A 21831-nucleotide genomic window follows, 5' to 3' on the forward strand; every position below is an offset into this window, starting at 1 on the left:
GGAAATGTGTGAACTTTTCAGTACCTACTTCCTCTCAGTATTTATTCAGGAAGACAATAGCAAAATTCCAGAAATAATAAGTTATGTACAATGTGACGATAATAAACTATGCACGACTTAAGAAATCGTAATGACACGATTGCAAACAAACCATACCCCCGGCCGGGATTGAACCCGCGGTCATAGAGTCTCAAAACTCCAGCCCGTCGCGTTAGCCACTAGACCAGCTACCCACAATAAGATTCATCCAACTAGGTATATTTCTACACCATAGAAAGGTTAGCACAGGCACCTCTGTGACCACAAATGGAAGTTTTTACAGACGAATCGTCTGTAAAAACTTCCATTTGTGGTCACAGAGGTCCCTGTGCTAACCTTCCTATGGTGTAGAAATATACCTAGTTGGATGAATCTTATTGTGGCTAGCTGGTCTAGTGGCTAACGCGATGGGCTGGAGTTTTGAGACTCTATGACCGCGGGTTCAATCCCGGCCGGGGGTATGATAAACTATGCACTATTGGGGTAACTAGTGACATGGTCCTCAGACAATTAGAGAAATTAAAGCCTAACAAATCCCCAGGCCCTGATGAACTGTTTGCAAGGGTTTTAAAGGAATGTAAAGAGGAACTTAGCATACATTTGGCTAATCTTTTCAACATATCAATACAAACTGGCGTAGTGCCTGACAAGTGGAAAATGGCAAATGTAATACCTATTGACAAGGCAGGTGACAGGTCTTTAGCTTCGAACTAAGACCCATAAGCCTTGCCTCCATACTTGGAAAATTTATGGAATCAATAATTGCCGAAGTAATTCGTAGCCATCTTGAAAAGCATAAATTGATTAATGAATTTCAGCACGGTTTTACGAAGGGACGTTCCTGTCTTAAGAGTTAACTAACTTTCTTCACTAAGGTGTTTGAGGGGGTAGATCATGGTATTGAATATTATATTGTGTATATCGACTTCAGTAATGCTTTCGATAGAGTTCCACATCAGAGGCTATTGAGGAAACGTAAGGCACACGGAATAGGAGGAGAATTTTTTTGCTGTATAGAGACATGGTTGACAAATAGGCACCAGAGAGTTTGCATAAATGGGGAGAAATCAAAATGGGGTCACGTCACAAGCGGTGTTCCACAGAGGTCAGTGTTGGGCCCCTTTTGTTCACAATTTACATAAACGACATAGATTAGGGAATAAATAGCGACATAAGCAAATTTGCTGATGTCACCAAAATAGGCCGTCCAATTCATTCTAATGAGGACATTACAACACTCCAGGATGATTTGAATAGACTGCTGCAGTGGTAGGAGAAGTGACAGATGCAGTTTAATATAGACAAATGCAAAGTTCTAAATGTTGGACATGAAAATAGCCATGCCACATATAAACTAAATAATGTAGACCTTAAAATATTATGAATTGCGAAAAGGATTTAGGAGTTCTGGTTAGCAGTAATCTGAAGCCAACACAACAGTGCATCAGTGTTTGCAATAAAGCTAACAGAATCCTTGGCTTCATAGCAAGAAGTATAAATAATAGAAGTCCTCAAGTTGTTCTTCAACTCTATATATCTTTGGGTTGGCCTCATTTAGATTATGCTGCACAGTTTTGGTCACCGCATTACAGAATGGATATAAATGCATTGGAAAACGCACAAAGGAGGATGACAAAGTTGATCCCAAGCCTCAGAAATCTTCCTTATGAGGATAGACTGAGAGCCCTGAATCTACACTCTCTAGAAAGGCGTAGAATTAGGGGGGATATAATTTAGGTGTATAGATGAAAAACAGGAATTAATAAAGAGGATGTAAATAGCGTGCTGAATATATTTAGAATAGACAGGACTCGCAGCAATGGTTTTAAGTTGGAAAAATTCAGATTCAGGAAGGATATAGGAAAACACTGGTTTGGTAACAGAGTACCGTCATAGAAGCTAAGACGTTGTGAAATTTTAAAAATAGGCTGAATAAATACATGAGTGGGTGTGGGTGGGTGTGAGTTGGACCTGACTAGCTTGTGGTACTAGGTCAGATGCCGTGCTCCTCTTTTATGTGAATGTGACTGACCTGACTAGGTTAAGGCATTAGCTTAAGCCGGTGGAGGACTTGGACCTGCCTCGCATTGGCCAGTAGGCCTGATGCAGTGTTCCTTCTTTCTTATGTTCTTAAACGTAATATCACACCTTAAATTTCGATTTTTGTGAGCCATTCTTCATGCATTTCTATCCAATGGTGAAGAATTTTTAATTATCTGTATTGTTATATATTACTGATAGAAATAAGTGGATAATCTCAGTGGATAATCATGGTCATAAACCAACCTATTGTGGAACACAGAGTAAATGTCAAGTCTTGTCCAGTCCTATTGATAAAATTCACTGAAAATGATGTAATAATTCCTGGTATGAGCTCATCTCATAAGTGTTACAACCTGTTAATTATAACTGCGTAAAAATATTATAAGGACGTACATTATTACTCTATTAATAACTGGGTAACTCCAGTTCTGTTGTGGGTTATTAACAACAATGGTTTGTTTATTGCTCACCTAGCAGTAAAATAGGTACCTGGGTGTTAGTCGACTTGTGTGGGTCACATCCTGACCTAATTTACACGAAATGCTCTGCATAATAAGGGGCTTTCTATACAGTAAGTCACTGATGTCAGCTAGGTTTGTATACGTTGTACATGTACCTGTAGAAATAAAGATTTATTATTGTTGAGAAATGGTTTACCAGCTAAAGTTAAAGTTTAAATATAGGGGGAACTTATCTGATAAGACAGCTATCGCCCACACAGCCGCCCCTGCAGGCGAGGTCTTGAGAAGCTATCTTGACCTAGGAGGTGTTATGTCAACATATATCAGACACTAACTACTGACAACACTTACTTGTGTGGACTCAAAAGTCCACTTATCACCGGGGTTTATGATAGGTGACTAACTCGCAACTTATACTCAACTGCGCAGTCAATAGTAGTACATCACGAGTTAGTACACTTACCTGAGTATATGTATCTGACCCGTAGTTACGCCCGGATATCCAATGTGTTGATTGAAGAATAGTGTTCTTTGAAGAATGTCGCAGTATACTCTGTTGGATCACAACACTCGTTGTTACACTGTTCATCAATAATTGTTCACACCATAATGTCACTAAAGAAGCTGATCACACTTTGTAAGTGTTTATTGAGATTCTTTTGTGAAAAACTCGCAGAACAGTGTTCTTTGTTGGTTATCCCGGCACGTCAATGTCTCTCTCAGTCAAAAGTAATCTGACCTCATAGCGTCCTATGCCGCTGCAATGCCCCTGGAACATAAAGGAAAAGCTGACCTAGTACTTTTTACTTCCTTGCCAAACTTCCTCCATGAAGCAAAGCAGAATGCTTGATTCTTGCTGTCTTAAGCATAGGCAACAATGTACACTTATTTTGACCATGGTAATAAAGTGGGAGCAGGATTTTCCTTAATTGTCCTGCTAAGGTAAGAGATGGACTGTCTCTCATAACTAAATTTTGCAACACTGGACTCTTGCAAGGAGCGGCGGTCGCTTGACCACGTCACATACTCGTATTGCATCTGGGATCAATTACTTGCTGTAGTAGTAAACAAGATGTTTGCCCCTTCTGAGAGTGCTGAAAGGGGCTGAAGGGGGCTAATACCCCTCGTGGAGAAAATTTCTCCACAATTATTATTATTATTATTATTATTATTATTATTATTATTATTATTATTATTATTATTATTACTGTTGTATTTTTTCTTCATTATTGTGGTATGCAAAGAGTATGTTACAATTTATTCAGCGTGTCACACCCCCATATAATCTGCCTGTGGAGAAATTTTCTCCAGGAGGGGGGTATCAGCACGACATTCTTCAAAGAACACTATTCTTCAATCAACACATCGGATATCCAGGCGTAACTACTGGTCAGATACATATACCCAGGTAAGTGTACTAACTCGTGATGTACTACTATTGACTGCGCAGCTGAGTACAAAGTTGGGAGTTAGTCACTTGTCATAAACCCCGGTGATAAGTGGACCTTTGAGTCCACACAAGTAAGTGTTGTCAGCAATCAGTATCTGATATATGCTGACATAACACCCCCTAGGGGTAATTTATAATCATACATAATATACTCTCTTACAGCCCGTTGCGAAGTGGATATGACAGCTTCTCAAGACCTCGCCTGCAGGGGTGGCTGTGCAGGCGATGAGCTGTCTTTCCGACCTAAGTTCCCCCTATATTTAATCTTTAACATTAGCTGGTAAACCATTTCTCAACACTGCCTCCCAACCAGCAAACCGGGTGTTAAGGGTTTAACCATCAATAGGGTACTGGTTGGTAAATCAGTACCTTGGTTCATTAACCAATCACAGGCAAACCCGCCAAAGCTGAAGCAACGTGGTTCACTTGCAGTAAGCATTGGCAGACTTGCCTACCTGCTGGATGAGTACAGTGCACTCTCTCTGGCTTCTGTTTTGCCATCTGTCACCATGGTGTACACTTATTATATTATCTGTACAAATTGTACATAGTGTACGTATCTATATATAGTGGGTGAAGGCAAAATATACATTATAGTCTTCTGCTGAATTTGTTTGATCCACTTCCTGTAACGATCAGGTCGCACAGCCATTCTTTACTTGTGTTCGTAATAATTGTAGTTAATTATCATGCTTCTTACAATGTATTTCTTGAAAGCATTTGAGAGATTTGAAATTCCTGAATTTATTGAACTCCTGTTAAGTTTATCTCTGGATCGGGACTGGCCTTAATTCACAGCTATTTTTACATACGAGTAAGAAGATTCTGGAGTGCATTCACGGTTTTAATTTAAACTTAGTTTATTCCACTCGCTGCGCCTTCCGAGCAAGGCAACCCTGTATGGCATAACCCAAGTTGTCTCAATGTACACGATAGCTATAGTGCAGATTGCGCATAAGTTCCTAACGTAGTTAAATATTAGCATTGTTGAGTTGAAGCGAATCAGAAGTATATTCAGAAAGTTATATCATGTTAACTAATATCGCATTTTTTCAATAATTGCAAATTACATATACAGCCGGAAACTAATTAAAACTGTCTATTAAGGGTGAGATGTTATCAACAAATTTTGTTGAAAATAAGAAAAAGTTTTGGAGTGAGATTAACAAGTTAAGGAAGCCTAGAGAACAAATGGATTTGTCAGTTAAAAATAGGAGAGGAGAGTTATTAAATGGAGAGTTAGAGGTATTGGGAAGATGGAGGGAATATTTTGAGGAATTGTTAAATGTTGATGAAGATAGGGAAGCTGTGATTTCGTGTATAGGGCAAGGAGGAATAACATCTTGCAGGAGTGAGGAAGAGCCAGTTGTGAGTGTGGAGGAAGTTCGTGAGGCAGTAGGTAAAATGAAAGGGGGTAAGGCAGCCGGGATTGATGGGATAAAGATAGAAATGTTAAAAGCAGGTGGGGATATAGTTTTGGAGTGGTTGGTGCAATTATTTAATAAATGTATGGAAGAGGGTAAGGTACCTAGGGATTGGCAGAGAGCATGCATAGTTCCTTTGTATAAAGGCAAAGGGGATAAAAGAGAGTGCAAAAATTATAGGGGGATAAGTCTGTTGAGTATTCCTGGTAAAGTGTATGGTAGAGTTATTATTGAAAGAATTAAGAGTAAGACGGAGAATAGGATAGCAGATGAACAAGGAGGCTTTAGGAAAGGTAGGGGTTGTGTGGACCAGGTGTTTACAGTGAAACATATAAGTGAACAGTATTTAGATAAGGCTAAAGAGGTCTTTGTGGCATTTATGGATTCGGAGTTTTACGAGGATAGTGAGGCTCAAGTTAGAGTATGTAGGAAAGAGGGAAATTATTTCCCAGTAAAAGTAGGCCTTAGACAAGGATGTGTGATGTCACCGTGGTTGTTTAATATATTTATAGATGGGGTTGTAAGAGAAGTGAATGCGAGGGTTTTGGCAAGAGGCGTGGAGTTAAAAGATAAAGAATCACACACAAAGTGGGAGTTGTCACAGTTGCTCTTTGCTGATGACACTGTGCTCTTGGGAGATTCTGAAGAGAAGTTGCAGAGATTGGTGGATGAATTTGGTAGGGTGTGCAAAAGAAGAAAATTAAAGGTGAATACAGGAAAGAGTAAGGTTATGAGGATAACAAAAAGATTAGGTGATGAAAGACTGGATATCAGATTGGAGGGAGAGTATGGAGGAGGTGAATGTATTCAGATATTTGGGAGTGGACGTGTCAGCGGATGGGTCTATGAAAGATGAGGTGAATCATAGAATTGATGAGGGGAAAAGGGTGAGTGGTGCAGTTAGGAGTCTGTGGAGACAAAGAACTTTGTCCTTGGAGGCAAAGAGGGGAATGTATGAGAGTATAGTTTTACCAACGCTCTTATATGGGTGTGAAGCATGGGTGATGAATGTTGCAGCGAGGAGAAGGCTGGAGGCAGTAGAGATGTCATGTCTGAGGGCAATGTGTGGTGTGAATATAATGCAGAGAATTCGTAGTTTGGAAGTTAGGAGGAGGTGCGGGATTACCAAAACTGTTGTCCAGAGGGCTGAGGAAGGGTTGTTGAGGTGGTTCGGACATGTAGAGAGAATGGAGCGAAACAGAATGACTTCAAGAGTGTATCAGTCTGCAGTGGAAGGAAGGCGGGGTAGGGGTCGGCCTAGGAAAAGTTGGAGGGAGGGGGTAAAGGAGGTTTTGTGTGTGAGGGGCTTCGACTTCCAGCAGGCATGCGTGAGCGTGTTTGATAGGAGTGAATGGAGACAAATGGTTTTTAATACTTGACGTGCTGTTGGAGTGTGAGCAAAGTAACATTTATGAAGGGGTTCAGGGAAACCGGCAGGCCGGACTTGAGTCCTGGAGATGGGAAGTACAGTGCCTGCACTCTGAAGGAGGGGTGTTAATGTTGCAGTTTAAAACTGTAGTGTAAAGCACCCTTCTGGCAAGACAGTGATGGAGTGAATGATGGTGAAAGTTTTTCTTTTTCGGGCCACCCTGCCTTGGTGGGAATCGGCCAGTGTGATAATAAAAAAAAATAAATATTAAGAGTCATGAATCCTGAAGCCAGTCCGAAGAAGCATACTCGTATTATCTCAGAGATCAAAATCCTAAAATACTCCTGCACATTAAGTCTGAAGCCGCTCAGAAGCTGCATTATCATTCATCAGCGTAGAACTGCTAAAGCCACTCACATCAGACAGACAGAAAATAACTCATGAAACACTATTTCACTTTTCTCAATTTCTTCCGTTAAAAGTCAAACTGGACATAGATGCCAAAATCAATGAAACTGTTCTCTAAGTAAGATTAAGGTTGAATACCAATTTATTCTTATTTAGGTTTTGTGTATATAAAATTAAACGTTCGTACTACGACTTGAGGGTCCATAAAAATTACGATACTTAGATTCAACTTAGAAAAAATTCACCTAAGTTACCGCGGCTTATTTCTGATCAAAAGAGTCAACCCCAATTTATTTCAAGGAAATCAGTTTATTTAATTAAACTGGCAAATTAAAAATTACGCAACCTAAAATCGATAAGAAGTCTTGTTTGAAGAAAACATATCACCACTAAAAGTTTGAAGTAGAGCAGGTGATGCATTCTATAGCAAACGTACAGAATTAAAAAAGTGTATTTGCAGTCTAAACCAAAAAAATTTCATCCACTTCATTAGATGCAACAACCATTAAAAACTGATACTAAACAGAAAAGATTTATTTTAACCAGGGGGAAGCGCTAAACTTGCAAGGGTCCTATAGAGGCTGGGGAACGGGAAGTATTTAGATTAGATCCAAAGAAGAGGACGATATGTCCACTTTCATGGAACCAGAGCCCTTCAATGCACCTTCTTGAGAATGCAAACTCTGATTTAATGCAAGTTTCCATATTACTTCGAGATTTAAAGTAGCAAAGTAACACCTACACACTCCACTAACAATAACAACAATGTTCTAGGCAGTGCGCAGCAGTGTGCAAATTTTGAAGACTGACGAAAGCAGTTTTCCGAAATTATTTCAGGAAAGCCAGTTTCTGGAATGGTCGAAATAAAATTGAACAGAGGAACTTAAAACCTGTTAATTGCCCATGAAACCTCACCTAGTAATAATTAACTAGGGTTGAGAATTTGAATCCGATCGGATAAGGTGTTCTGTAGTTATAAATGATAGCAAACCATGCCCCGGCCGGGATTGAACCCGCGGTCAGAGAGTCTCAACTCCAGCCCGTCGCGTTAGCCACTAGACCAGCTAGCCACAATAAGATTCGTCCAACTAGGTATATTTCTACACCATAGGAAGGTTAGCACAGGCACCACTGTGACCACAAATGCAAGTTTTTACAGACGAATCTCCAGCTAGCGTGGCCGTGACGAACTCTAGCTCAAGTCCCTTCACTGCCGTCAACATGACTCACGAAATCGTAATGACACGATTGCAAACAAATCATACCCCCGGCCGGGATTGAACCCGTGGTCAGAGGCTAGCTGGTCTAGTGGCTAACGCGACGGTCTGGAGTTTTGAGACTCTCTGACCTCAGGTTCAATCCCGGCCGGGGTATGGTTTGTTTGCAATCGCGTCATTACGATTTCGTGAGTCTCGTTATAAATGATAGCTTTAGAGAACGTTAATAGAAGAGAGTACTGTCCCTAATGTGAAAGTTAAAGTAAAAAGTCGTGCAATATTTACATGTTCACTAAACTCGTGAAAATACAAAAAAAAAAAAATTAAAAAAAAAATAAAAGCCATAAAAACGATAGTTTCTTCAGCATTTTCACTCTTATAAAAATTAGCGAAAAAACTAGCGTTTTTACAATATTTTGTTTTTGCATTTATATTCTATTGAAAATTCTCTACAATCTCCTTCCCCAACTCTTTTTTTCTACACAAAATAATGAAAAACAGAAGAGAATTTAATCATGGATAATCAGATTCATGTTTTTCCTCCTCCCGAGCTCTTTAACCCCGTGACACGATGAAAATAAAAGGTATATGTGTTTGTTTCCAACCCCGTGACACACTGGTGACTCCTGCACGCCCACTGACCTTCCCTCGAACCAGGTACAGTTTTCGGGCAACACCTCGTTGCCTGAATCGGTCATCGGTGTTTCAGCTGACCTTCGCTCTAATTTGACTATGCTCCTGGCTTCTCCCTCTACAACACATCGATTTTCGGATAGTTCGCACATCACATGGTGGGTTGAGTCGAAGCTATCATTCACCCTTATCCCACGATCTTGACACTATTGCTGACGTTTCACCTCGCTCCTACCATAATAAACATGCTAACTCGAAACCTCTTCCACTTCAAGATGTGTTTCAAAGACAATCTTGGATGAAACGCTGTTTTTTTTTTTCAGCTAACTACACCTACTGAGTATCTCACTGAGCAGAGCATCAGTAAAGCACTCATTCTTGTGAAGGATGCTGAGCAAGATGACAGTCTTTCACCCTTCAGGTCTATCGACAACACCCCTGTCAAAGTACATAGACAATAATTTCTAAGTTCTAGCTGCGGTACTATGCTCATTTTGCATACTATAGTCCGACAGGGATTTACGCAATGTGGCCCCGAGATTCAGGAGCAGCCTGACCTCCAGAACCTCCCAGTCTTAGGGGGCCGAGTCCCCGAAAGTGTCCCTAATTTCCTTCAGCCCCCAAAAGCCCCTCCTGTAATAAAAATCGAGTTATTCAACTTATTCTTAGGGATAAATCTTCGCTTAAAACATATATTCATGTAAGAACTTAATGATGGAGGAACACTGCAGAGGCGTAAGGACATATTGTTGGGTGAAATGTTTCACTCTCCAAAAGCTTTGACACGATTGACAAAGCTCCTGGAGGGCATAACGTCCTTTTTACCTGATTTTTCTTGTGATTTCGTGCATTGGGCAGGGAGGTACAACATGACGGACGGGATAGACTCAGAAGTGTCTCTGTTTACAGATGATGTGAAGTTAATGAGGAGAATTAAACTGGATTAGGATCAGGCAACTGGCTCCTCGAATTTAAGCTCACCAAATGCAAAGTCATGAAGATCGGGGAAGGACAAAGAAGACCACAGACAGAGTATATGTTAGGTGGCCAAAGACTGCAAACCTCACTCAAGGAAAAGGATCTTGGGGTGAGCATAATACCGAGCACATCTGAGGCGCACATCAATCAGATAACTGCTGCAGCATATGGGCGCCTGGCAAACCTAAGAATAACGTTCAGACACCTCACCAAGGAATCGTTCAAGACTCTGTACACCGTGTACGTCAGTCCCATATTGCAGCATGCAGAACCAGATTAGAACCAACACTTGGTCAAGGAAGTCAGGAAATTAGAGAAAGTCAAAGGGTTGCAACAAGACTAGTCCCAGAGCTAAAGGGAATATCCTACGAAGAAAGGTTAAGGGAAATAGGCCTGACGACACTGGAAGACAGGAGGGTCAGGGGAGACATGATAAGGTCATATAAAATACTGCGAGGAATTGACAAGGATGTTCCAAAGATGGGACACAGGATGTTCCAGAGATGGGACACAGAAACAAGGGATCACAATTGGAAAGTAACGTAGAGGAGGTAGGAACCATACAGAGTTTTAAGACGAGGTTTGATAAACCTCATGGAGCAGGGAGAGAGAGAGAGACCTTGTAGCAATCAGTGAAGAGGCGGGGCCAGGAGCTATGAATCGATCCCTGCAACCACAAATAGGTGAGTACTCACACACACACACACACACCCTGTGACTCGACCCATGCAACCACAACTAAGTGAGTACAACTAGGTGAGGTGAGTACATACACACACTCACACACACACACACACACACACATACACACACACACACACACACACACACACACACACACACACACACACACACACACACACACACACACACACACACACACACACACACACACTTATACACAGGTTTATTCCCAAGGGCAACAGAAACAATGGGAAGACCAGAACGAGCCCCTGGTTTACCCGACGGTGTAAGGAGGCAAAAATAAAGTGCAATAGAGAATGGAAAAAGTACAGAAGGCAGAGAACACATGAAAATAGGGAGATTAGTCGCAGAGCCAGGAACGAGTATGCACAGGTAAGGAGGGAGGCCCAACGACAGTATGAAAATAACATAGCAACGAAAGTCAAGACTGACCCGAAACTGTTGTATAGCCACATCAGGAGGAAGACAACAGTCAATGACCAGGTGATCAGACTGAGGACAGAAGGTGGAGAACTCACAAGAAATGATCAGGAGGTATGTGAGGAGCTAAACAGGAGATTTAAGAAAGTTTTTACAGTAGAGACAGGAAGGGCTCTGGGAAGACAGCACAGAAGGGAACATCAAGAGGGAATATACCAACAAGTGTTGGATGACATACGAACAACCGAGGAGGAGGTGCAGAAGCTGCTAAGTGACCTTGATACCTCAAAGGCGATGGGACCGGACAACATCTCCCCGCGGGCCCTTAGAGAAGGAGTAGAGATGCTGTGCGTGCCCCTAACCACAATCTTCGACACATCCCTTGAAACTGGGCAACTACCTGAGAAATGGAAGACAGCAAATGTAGTCCCCATATTTAAGAAAGGAAACAGAAACGAGGCACTAAACTACAGACCTGTGTCTCTGACTTGTATAGTATGCAAAGTCATGGAGAAGATTATCAGGAGGAGAGTGGTGGAACACCTGGAACGGAACAAGATTATAAATGAAAACCAGCATGGGTACATGGAAGGCAAATCCTGTGTCACGAACCTTCTGGAGTTTTATGACATGGTAACAGAAGTAGATACGAGAGAGAGGGGTGTGTTGATTGCATTTTCCTGGACTGCAGGAAGGCCTTTGACACAGTTTCTCACAAGAGATTAGTGCAGAAGCTGGAGGATCAGGCGCATATAACAGGGAGGGCACTGCAATGGATCAGGGAATACCTAGACAGGGAGGCAACAACGAGTCATGGTACGTGAAGAGGAATCACAGTGGGCGCCTGTGACGAGCGGGGTCCCACAGGGGTCAGTTCTAGGACCAGTGCTATTTTTGATATATGCGAACGACATGATGGAAGGAATAGACTCTGAAGTGTCTCTATTCGCAGATGATGTGAAGTTGATGAGAAGAATTAAATCGGATGAGGATGAGGCAGGACTGCAAAAAGACCTGGACATGCTGGACATGTGGTCCAGAAACTAGCTTCTCGAATTCAATCCTGCCAAATGCAAAGTCATGAAGATTGGGGAGGGGCAAAGAAGACCGCAGATAGAGTATAGGCTAGGTGGACTATTACAACCCAGGAGTCCAAATGGCCTGTTATCCTGGGTGTAAAGGGAGCAAAATAAACACAGCAGAAAAGTTTTGACTTATATTATCCTTCACCAATTTAGAACAGCAATATGTACACTATATACACTATGTACAGTGATAGGTATTAGTGCACTCCACGGTAAGCAAGGCAGAATAGAAACCACAAGAGAGCAGACCGTGCTTCAACCAGCTCTAGAATGGGAATGACAAGGGCAGACAGGAGAGTGGAACCCACATAACCTCTGCGATTGCCAAAACCATCTTATTATTGGCTGGAACCTAGTTACTTGTTGAACGACGGGGCCCCATCGTCAACTCTTAGTTACCTGGTTCGCTGGTTGGGGAGATAGCCTGTAAATGAGGGTGTGTACATGTGCCGAATAAAGGTTACGTACTCTTTGCATGCCACATGGACAAAGACTACAGACCTCACTCGGGGAGAAAGATCTTGGGGTGACCATAACATCGAGCACGTCACCGGAGGCACACATCAACCAAATAACTGCTGCAGCATATGGGCGCCTGGCAAACCTGAGAATAGCGTTTCGATACCTTAATAAGGAATCGGTCAATACACTGTACACTGTGTATGTAAGGCCCATACTGGAGTATGCAGCACCAGTCTGGAACCCACACCTGGTCAAGCACGTCAAGAAGTTAGAGAAAGTACAAAGGTTTGCAACAAGGTTAGTTCCAGAGCTCAGGGGAATGTCGTACGAGGAAAGGTTGAGGGAAATCGGACTGACGACACTGGAGGACAGAAGGGTCAGGGGAGACATGATAACGACATACAAGATACTGCAGGGAATAGACAAGGTGGACAGAGACAAGATGTTCCAGAGAGGGGACACAGAAACAAGGGGTCACAATTGGAAGCTGAAGACTCAGACGAGTCACAGGGACGTTAGGAAGTATTTCTTCAGTCACAGAGTCGTCAGGAAGTGGAATAGCCTAGCAAGAGAAGTAGTGGAGGCAGGAACCATACATAGTTTTAAGAAGAGGTATGACAAAGCTCAGGAAGCAGAGAGGGAGAGGACCTAGTAGCGATCAGTGAAGAGGAGGGGCCAGGAGCTGAGTATCGACCCCTGCAACCACAATTAGGTGAGTACAATTAGGTGAGTACACTCACAGAAACTTCATACATTGCTTAAAGAGCAGGCACAGAAAGGCCCACGAGACTAGGAGAAACAACCGATTCATGCATGCAGCAAGTTGAGAGGTGGGGCCAGGAGCTGCGTCTTTACCTCTGCACCCATATATATGGGACAGTACAAGTCGGGAAGTGTCCTCCTGAGTCGCTTGCCAGAAGTCCTGCCCAGTTGCCGAGTTTTGTCGACGCCTCACTCGAGGGCACCAGCATGTTGTGCCCCAGGTTGAGTGAAAACCTGCAGCGACTCCTACGATGACTGCTTCACCGTTCCAGAGGAGACCTTAACCTGTTACGTCACAGCTCAGCCACAGCGATGTCTCCTGTGTTGCAGGAAGGTGTGCAGTGATGCCCATCGACGCTCACTGCCTATGACCACGATGAATAGCAAACCCCACATGTTTTTTTTCTTCCCTCCCTGTAGGAAGTTTTTTTTCCATGTCCATATGTATATATATGTTTTTTATTTTGTGTTCTGTGCCCTGTTCCTATGAGAGAGAGACCGACTTTTTTTACCACCAGTATTGTCGCGTCGGGACGACGCGAAGTAGGTGGCCGAGCGGATGTAGACAGCCTGTACTGTCTGCAAAGACAGCCTGTGCTGTCTGCCTGCTTAGTTCATATTTCGTGCCACTCAGGTGCTGCCCTCTGGGCCTGCTCCCAGTCAGTGGGATGCTGGTCCCACACACTCTCACTCACTCAGCGGCCAAGCAGCAAGACAGAAGGCCTACTAGCTCTCTCATCTCGTGGGCATGGCCCTACCCGGGCCATGGGCACAACATACAAGCCTGTGTACCCACCACTACTTTACAAATAAAGTAAGAAGCCTCCGAAGACGTCTATCATTCACGCACCCGCTTTCATCGCACCAATTAATCTGTTAAACAAGTAAGCCTTACCTCCATAGTTGGTAAATTTATGGAATCAATTATTGCAGAAGCAATTCGTACCCATCTTGAAAGGCATAAATTGATTAATGAATCTCATCACGGTTTTACAAAGGGGTGTTCCTGTCCTATGAATTTACTAACTTTCTTCACTAAGGTATTTGAGGAGGTAGAGCATGGTATTGGATATGATATTGTGTAAATATAGACTACAGTAAGGCTTTCGATAGAGTTCCACATTAGAGGCTGTTGAGAAAACTTAAGACACACAGAATAGGAGGAAAAATTTTTTTCCTGGGAAGAGGTGTTACAAAAAACGCGATTCTAAAAGCTAAGAGATCTCCAGTGAATACTAGAAAGGACTGCCCTTCTAGCATCCAGCCTGTTACTGGGTTTTCGTAACAAGTAGTCAGTATCCTGGTAAAATTATCCATTAGAATTCAGTATGATTCAATAGTGCTTCAGGATTACAACTGGTAGGCTACTAACTAGAGAAAATAATATTTAATAAATTTATTAAGTTGTCTAGGCGTATATCAAATTAAATTAATCACAGTAATCAAAATAATATTAATCACTTCTCTCGAGTACAGTAGTATTGTGCTGAAAGCACATATCACATTTATAATTCTTAAGTACCGTCTGGTACATTAACATTTAATAAGATATTACAAATATGTACAAGTAAGTTTGTGTGTATGTGTGTAAGTGCTCTAAGTAGTTCGCTATGTCTCACGACTCGACTAGACTTAAACAAGTGACTGACAAAGTCCTCAAATAAGCTAACTTCTTGACCGACTGGCAACCAGAACAGTCTGCTTGAACAATAAAACGACGGATAAGCTGAACAACAATATAACAAGCAACTGCGACACGATCAGGAACAAGGAGATAATATAACGACACTAAGTAGGGACCATCAGCAGATCCTCCACAAGTCACAAAACACCCATAATACTGAATCTAAGTTCAGCATAAGAAAATACCAGACTGTGACTGTACACAAATACCAGTACAAATTAGGTCAGAAGCTACAGCTCAGGACCTGAGTTGCTCAGAGTGCCTATGTGACACACAACCTCAGTACAACGTCGAAAATCACTAAGTCTATACAATGTTCTGTGAATAGAGTCCCACGGAACCTACAAGAAAGCTAGAGACGATCTTCCAACAAGGGCCTATAAGGGAGATTTAGGCACTTGTCAGGGATACATCCAACCACCCAGCGAGTCTAGACCAGACTGAATACTTCAGGCGAGGTGAGGACACCCCCCCTCGATCACGTGATAGCTCCGTGGACGGTTGCTGCATAGCAACAGAAGCCGGCAGGGAAACGAGCCACAAGCAATAATTACAGTAGTTAGACAATCAAGACTTGAACAGAGCACATAATATATGTGTTACATCCTACCTAACATAACTAAGTCAAATAATAATAATATAAAGCAATATATTCACGATTTAGCTATTATCGCAAATATAAGCAATATAAAATTATATGAAAGGGTAATATACATTACAACCCATTCAGGGTTGCAACACCCCCCCAACACGACAAACGGTCGCACTAGGAGTTGCATTAATGTCTTTCACATTATTACTGATTACTCAGGTTACTTTACTAACACAATTTAATATAAAAAATAATGAGAGTCACTCTTGTGCCCAGCACTTTATAATTTCAGTGTCTATTTCACTAAGTTATGCCCCTAGTACTAGGGCAGTACACAGTATTGTATCTCTGCATACTCGTGGTTATGTACATCAGTGTAGAGACAGGATAGTGTAGACAAGCATGACACGTTGAGGCTCGATCATAGTGGATATGAACAATAGTCTTGTGCTATAGACAGGAGACAGCATTCCACTCTTAAGTAGTGGTTGTGGAATGCTATGCAGTATGGACATCTGTGTATGAAACAGCTTAAGGTGTGTAGTGAGGGGGGGTCTGCGGCAGGACAGTGTTCCGTCACGCAGTACATCGCCCACACCACACTATCCACTCATCACTCATCTTCTGTCTCCTCCTCACACACATCATTACTGTGAATATATAAATAACATAATTAGACATGACATGAGTATACATAGTTAATATGGGCTGGAGGGATTACGTTACTTTACTGAATTTGAGATAGCAAGTAACAAAAGGTATTTGGGCATTAAAATTACGTTAATTTAATGTAACTGATAATTATTAAGGACGTGACAGAGCGTCAGCAATTACATTACAATGACCACTTATGTGTTTTATACTAATAGAATAAGGTTGGATTCTGAGTGCCCACCTCATGATCCTAGCATTTTTACTCTTCATAGTGTTTATGTAGGTGAGTGGATTGTGGTCTGAAAAAACGTTAATTTTAAATGGGGAAATGCCCAAATATACGTCAAAATGTTCCAAGGACACCACAAGAGCTAGAGCCTCTTTCTCAATAGTGGCATAATTTTTCTGGTGTCGTTTAAGCTTAGATGAATAGTAACATATAGGATGGAGAATGTCAGTGGATGTTGACTGTTGGAGCAGCACAGCACCCACTGCATAACCACTCGCATCTATATGTAAAAAGAAGGGAAGATTGACAAACGTTTCAATCTTTTGAACGAGTCTGAACAATCTCTAGTCCAAGTGAACTGAACTTTGCTACTAGTAAGCTCAGTGAGAGGAGCTGCAATCTGAGAAAAGTTTGGACAGAACCTGCGATAATATCCTGCCATACCCAGGAATCTCTGTACTCCCTTCCTATCCTGTGGCACTGGAAATTCAGAAATTGCACGAACCTTAGCCTCAATAGGAGCAACCTCACCTTGGCCGATACAAAAGCCTAGATAGGTAATCTTGGCTTGACCAAAACTACATTTAGCTAAGTTAACAGTGAAGTTGTAGTGCGCCAGTCTCTCAAACAATGCTCTGAGACGCTTCTACTCCCTCTAAGTTGTGGGTCAACTCGTTCATTATACGTTGGAATGAAGAAGCCGCGTTACATAGGCCGAAGGGGGTAACGAGGTAGTTAAACAATCCATCTTGAACAGTAAAAGCAGATATTTCTTGAGCACGTTCAGTAAGCGGGACTTGATAATAGCCTCGTAAGAGATCTAAACGACTGACAAACTGGGCTCCTGACACACGGTCAATAAGGTCGTCAATGCGAGGTAGAGGATAACCATCAGGCAAGGTGACAGAGTTCACTTTCCTGTAATCAGTGCACATCCTGAAACTACCGTCAGGTTTAGGCACTAAAATACATGGAGATGCCCATGGACTTTTACTGCGTTCAATAAGTCCGTGAGATAACAGAAAATCAACCTCTTCTCTCAATGCTTTATGCTTCGTTGGACTCATTCTACATGGTGATTGCTTAATGGGTGATGCTCCCTGTACATCAACGTCATGTACACCCAGAGTACAACGTTTAGGAACATCACTGAACAATTCAGGGAAATGCAAAATCATGTTTTTAATATCACCAGCTTTATCAATTCCAAGATTACTAAGAAAATTGTCTAGTGATTGTAGAGTCACTGAATTTTCTAAACGCACCTCTATACCTCTAGAGATGTCAGGTAGACTGACGTTTTCTTCCTCTGTCCTAGGAAGAATAGATGTAGTAGGTAGAGGACTAGCGTAGTATGTCGTAAGCTGGTTAACATGGTACACATGATTAGATTTCTTTTTCCCAGGCGTACGTACCAAATAATTTACGTCGCTAAGCCTTTTTTTTTTATATATTTTATTTAAAACTCAGGTACAAAATAGATATGGGTGCATAAAATAATATGTCAACGAGATACCAGGCACTAACTAGATTATTATTATATAATAAATAATAAATTCAAAACACAGGAAAATATAAACACTATACAAATAAACAATGTGACAAAAACAAGCACACAGAATTACACACATACACAAGCAATCACGTATTATACAACGGGATACTTCATCTGGCATATAACTAGGCGTGGCTTCCGCCTGCCAACACACAACGTATCCAAGACTTAATCTAAGAACTCAGGTGCCTTAAAGAGCACAACAATACGTTAATTTGGGCGACTACCACGGTGTTATTACCATTGACATAAGGTTAGGCATTACAGTTCAAAGGTGGAACAGGATGACGCTACAATTCACAACAATGAAAATATCTAATATAACAAAACGAAACTACACTGTGATATTTGACGTCTCAATAAACACAAATGCAAGCAGCTATAAGTGAACTTATACACTGACGAGATGCACACATTGAAAATGCTGCCTCCACATATAGTTCAAGCTCCATCACAGCTTACAGAAAAACGAATACTTGCATAGATACATATACTATTGAAAAGCACACGGACACGGCATAAAGTATAAACGGAAATAAGAAAACGTTCAACTGTGCTAGGAAGCACACCATATACAAAATGTACACCAATGACTTGTAATTGAGGCATAAATGACTAGAAACATTCCTAAAAGTTGTATATACAAAGCACGTAAGATATACCGTCATCACCGTTACATAGGAGACGCACATAAACTCGGAGAACACAAAACATTCACGCCCTTGACAAACACAATTAGACACAGCTGACCAGCCCGTTAGATTACCCACTGAACACTCACAACTATCTCAAATCTCGTAACTCCAAGGCTTTATATTCAAGCGGGAAGTCTCTCTCCCATCTCCCCTCATATACCAACCTATTTCGACATTTTGTCCTATAAATCGTCCCCGCTAAAACCCTAATTCTACTGTTACCATCAACGTGCCTCATAGCCCATGACACGAAAATATAATCGGCCACAACGTACGACACCGCACGTTGTACACGCAAGTCAACCCCACCTACATCAAAGCTCAACGCCCGGAGTACCGACAAACCTCCCCCCCCCCCCCCACCAAACGCAAAACCCTACTGAACCACTCTCGTACCATACCTAAAGTCTCACAGAAATACACAACATGAAAAGCAGATTCCTCCATCCCGCACGCCGGACAGCCCGTCTTCCTCCAAACGCCTATTATACAACACCACCCCAGACGGCAAGATTCCATGTAAAAATTTAAAAACCACTTCCCGTACTTGAGCAGGCAGACGCAACTGTTGAACTCGCCTCCATATATTACCCCACGCATACATGGGATACATTCCTTCAACTCACACCACGACTACCTCCCTACCCGCCCTTTCTAAGGTACATAATTTTACACAGCGCACGTCCCTCATGTTCAATAATAAGCACGCGTCGCACCAAATTAAATTCCTCCCTCTCCACCACCTGCGCAGGTCGTGATACAATTCACTTAACCCACCATGCATCCCACCCAGTCGGAGAAAACGACGCTTCGCATAACATGCCATGACACGAGCCTCTAGACTCTAGAGGAATGAGACCCAACTCTCCCTGATGCATTGGTGTCTCCACCACCGCTCTTGTGAGCCAATCGCATCCTGAGCCCCACAAAAATCGATAAACTCTATGCAAAAGACGTTTGACGTCCCCCTGCAACAGAGGATACAGTGCAGCAACGTGCCATACTTTGCTATAAAGCAGGACATTAATGACCACCGCCCTCTGATGCAGGGTTAAATGTCGCGGCCGTAGACTATTTAAGCGCCCCAAGACACTATGTACAACCCTCCCCGAATTGCACACCCTCATCTGATCGACCTCCCGCATATAATGAATATCACATATAGTGATACGATCAACCACAGTCCACCCCTCTGCATCTACCCCATCCCCCACCCACTCCCCCAACTCTATACTCTTCGATTTTTCTCTGTTAACACATCCCCGTAGCCTTGCCAAATATGTCAAGAAGTCTCCCAACAAAACCCAATTGCTCCCGTGAACGTAATAACACAGTAGTATCATCAACATAACCCACAAGGGTCGGTCGACCACTACTCGGACCCCACGATGTCTATTCCCCGCCCACAAACAGCCCAGTAAAAAGGGTCCTGCATACATGCAAAAAGCATTTGAGACATGGGGCATCCCTGACGAATGCCCCTGCTCAAGTGTACAAAAACACCTAACTTGCCATTAATTTGTACTTTAAAACCCGCTCCATTGTACAACGAACGGGCCCACATGATGACCTCATTTCCAAAACCCTGCCATTTCATAAATTTCCACAGAACCTCCCTTTCCACACTATCAAAAGCGGCTCGCCAGTCTAAAGCCAAAACACCACCCCCACCCCTCACCCCGCATTCCTCAACAAACTCCCTGATATTCCCATGACCATCATACATTGACCTACCTGGCACACCAAACTGACTCTTATGGATTACTTTATCAAACACTTTCTTAATTCTATTCATCAATATTTTCACATATAGTTTATAGTCACTACACATCAACGATATGGGACGGTAGTCCTTAATCGCTAACGGCACATCACATTTCCTAACTAAGACCAACACTGCCGTACGCTGAGACAGACCTAACACCCTCCCCTTCCTCATCGCATTGAGTAAACGAACCATAAAAGTCAGTATTACCTCCCAATGTTTGATATAAAATTCACAAGGGATGCCATCAATGCCTGGAGCCTTCCCCTTACTCATTCCTTGTAGTGCCTCCCACACCTCTGCCTCAGATATAGGCCCACCCATGAGAAGGCGATCATAATCATTTAACTCGCATCGTACTCCTCTCCCCAAATCCTGTATCGCATGCTCACTCACGTCTTTACTTTGCATCTGGAGCTTACTCTAAGTATCGACATAAAAACTTATCCCCTCAGTTGTTGTTAAGACCTATCCCTCACTATACCCGTCAACTTCATCCTGCATCACTAAACTCACAATTTCAGTCCCTTTTCGCCTTTGTGTCTGACTTCGTAAGACACAAGCAGACAGCTTATCACCCCACAAAGCCTCCTCCACCCCACTCGAAATGCACGCCCCATCGAAAACCTTATTTTTCAATACTTGGATTTGTTCTTTAATAGCATCGATCTCATCCACTGGGTAAACCCCAGATGCCTCTCCCTGCGCATAACATTGTCGTAGATGACCCTCCAGGTACCTCTGAAAACCATACTCCAAGCGAGTAGCCTCCTTACACCGATGCACATAAAAATTCTTAATTCGAGGCTTCACAACCTCATCCCACCATCGTACTAAATCCCACCCCTTCCAGGAGTCTACTCCCATAGATGCCCAGAAGTCTGCGAATAGTTCCCTATCATCCGCACTTTGTAGCATCCGCGTATTCAGTTTCCAGTATCCCTTAAAACGATGCGGGAGACCTCCCCAGTCGAGCTCTACAAAAACTCCCCAGTGGTCGGAGAAAAAGACATTCAATACACGCACATTGATTATGACCACCCGCCGAGACACATACACCCTATCTAAACATGCCGCATAGCCCCTATGCACAAAAGTATGCTCAATCCCCAAGTCACGTCCTCCGCGTACATCTACTAACCCCAACCCCCAAAACAAGTGAACAGAAACCCGCCCCCCTCGGATCAACGTCTTTACGGGG

This window comes from Cherax quadricarinatus, chromosome 37 (assembly GCF_038502225.1).
Source record: "Cherax quadricarinatus isolate ZL_2023a chromosome 37, ASM3850222v1, whole genome shotgun sequence".
NCBI classification, from domain to species: Eukaryota; Metazoa; Arthropoda; class Malacostraca; order Decapoda; family Parastacidae; genus Cherax; species Cherax quadricarinatus.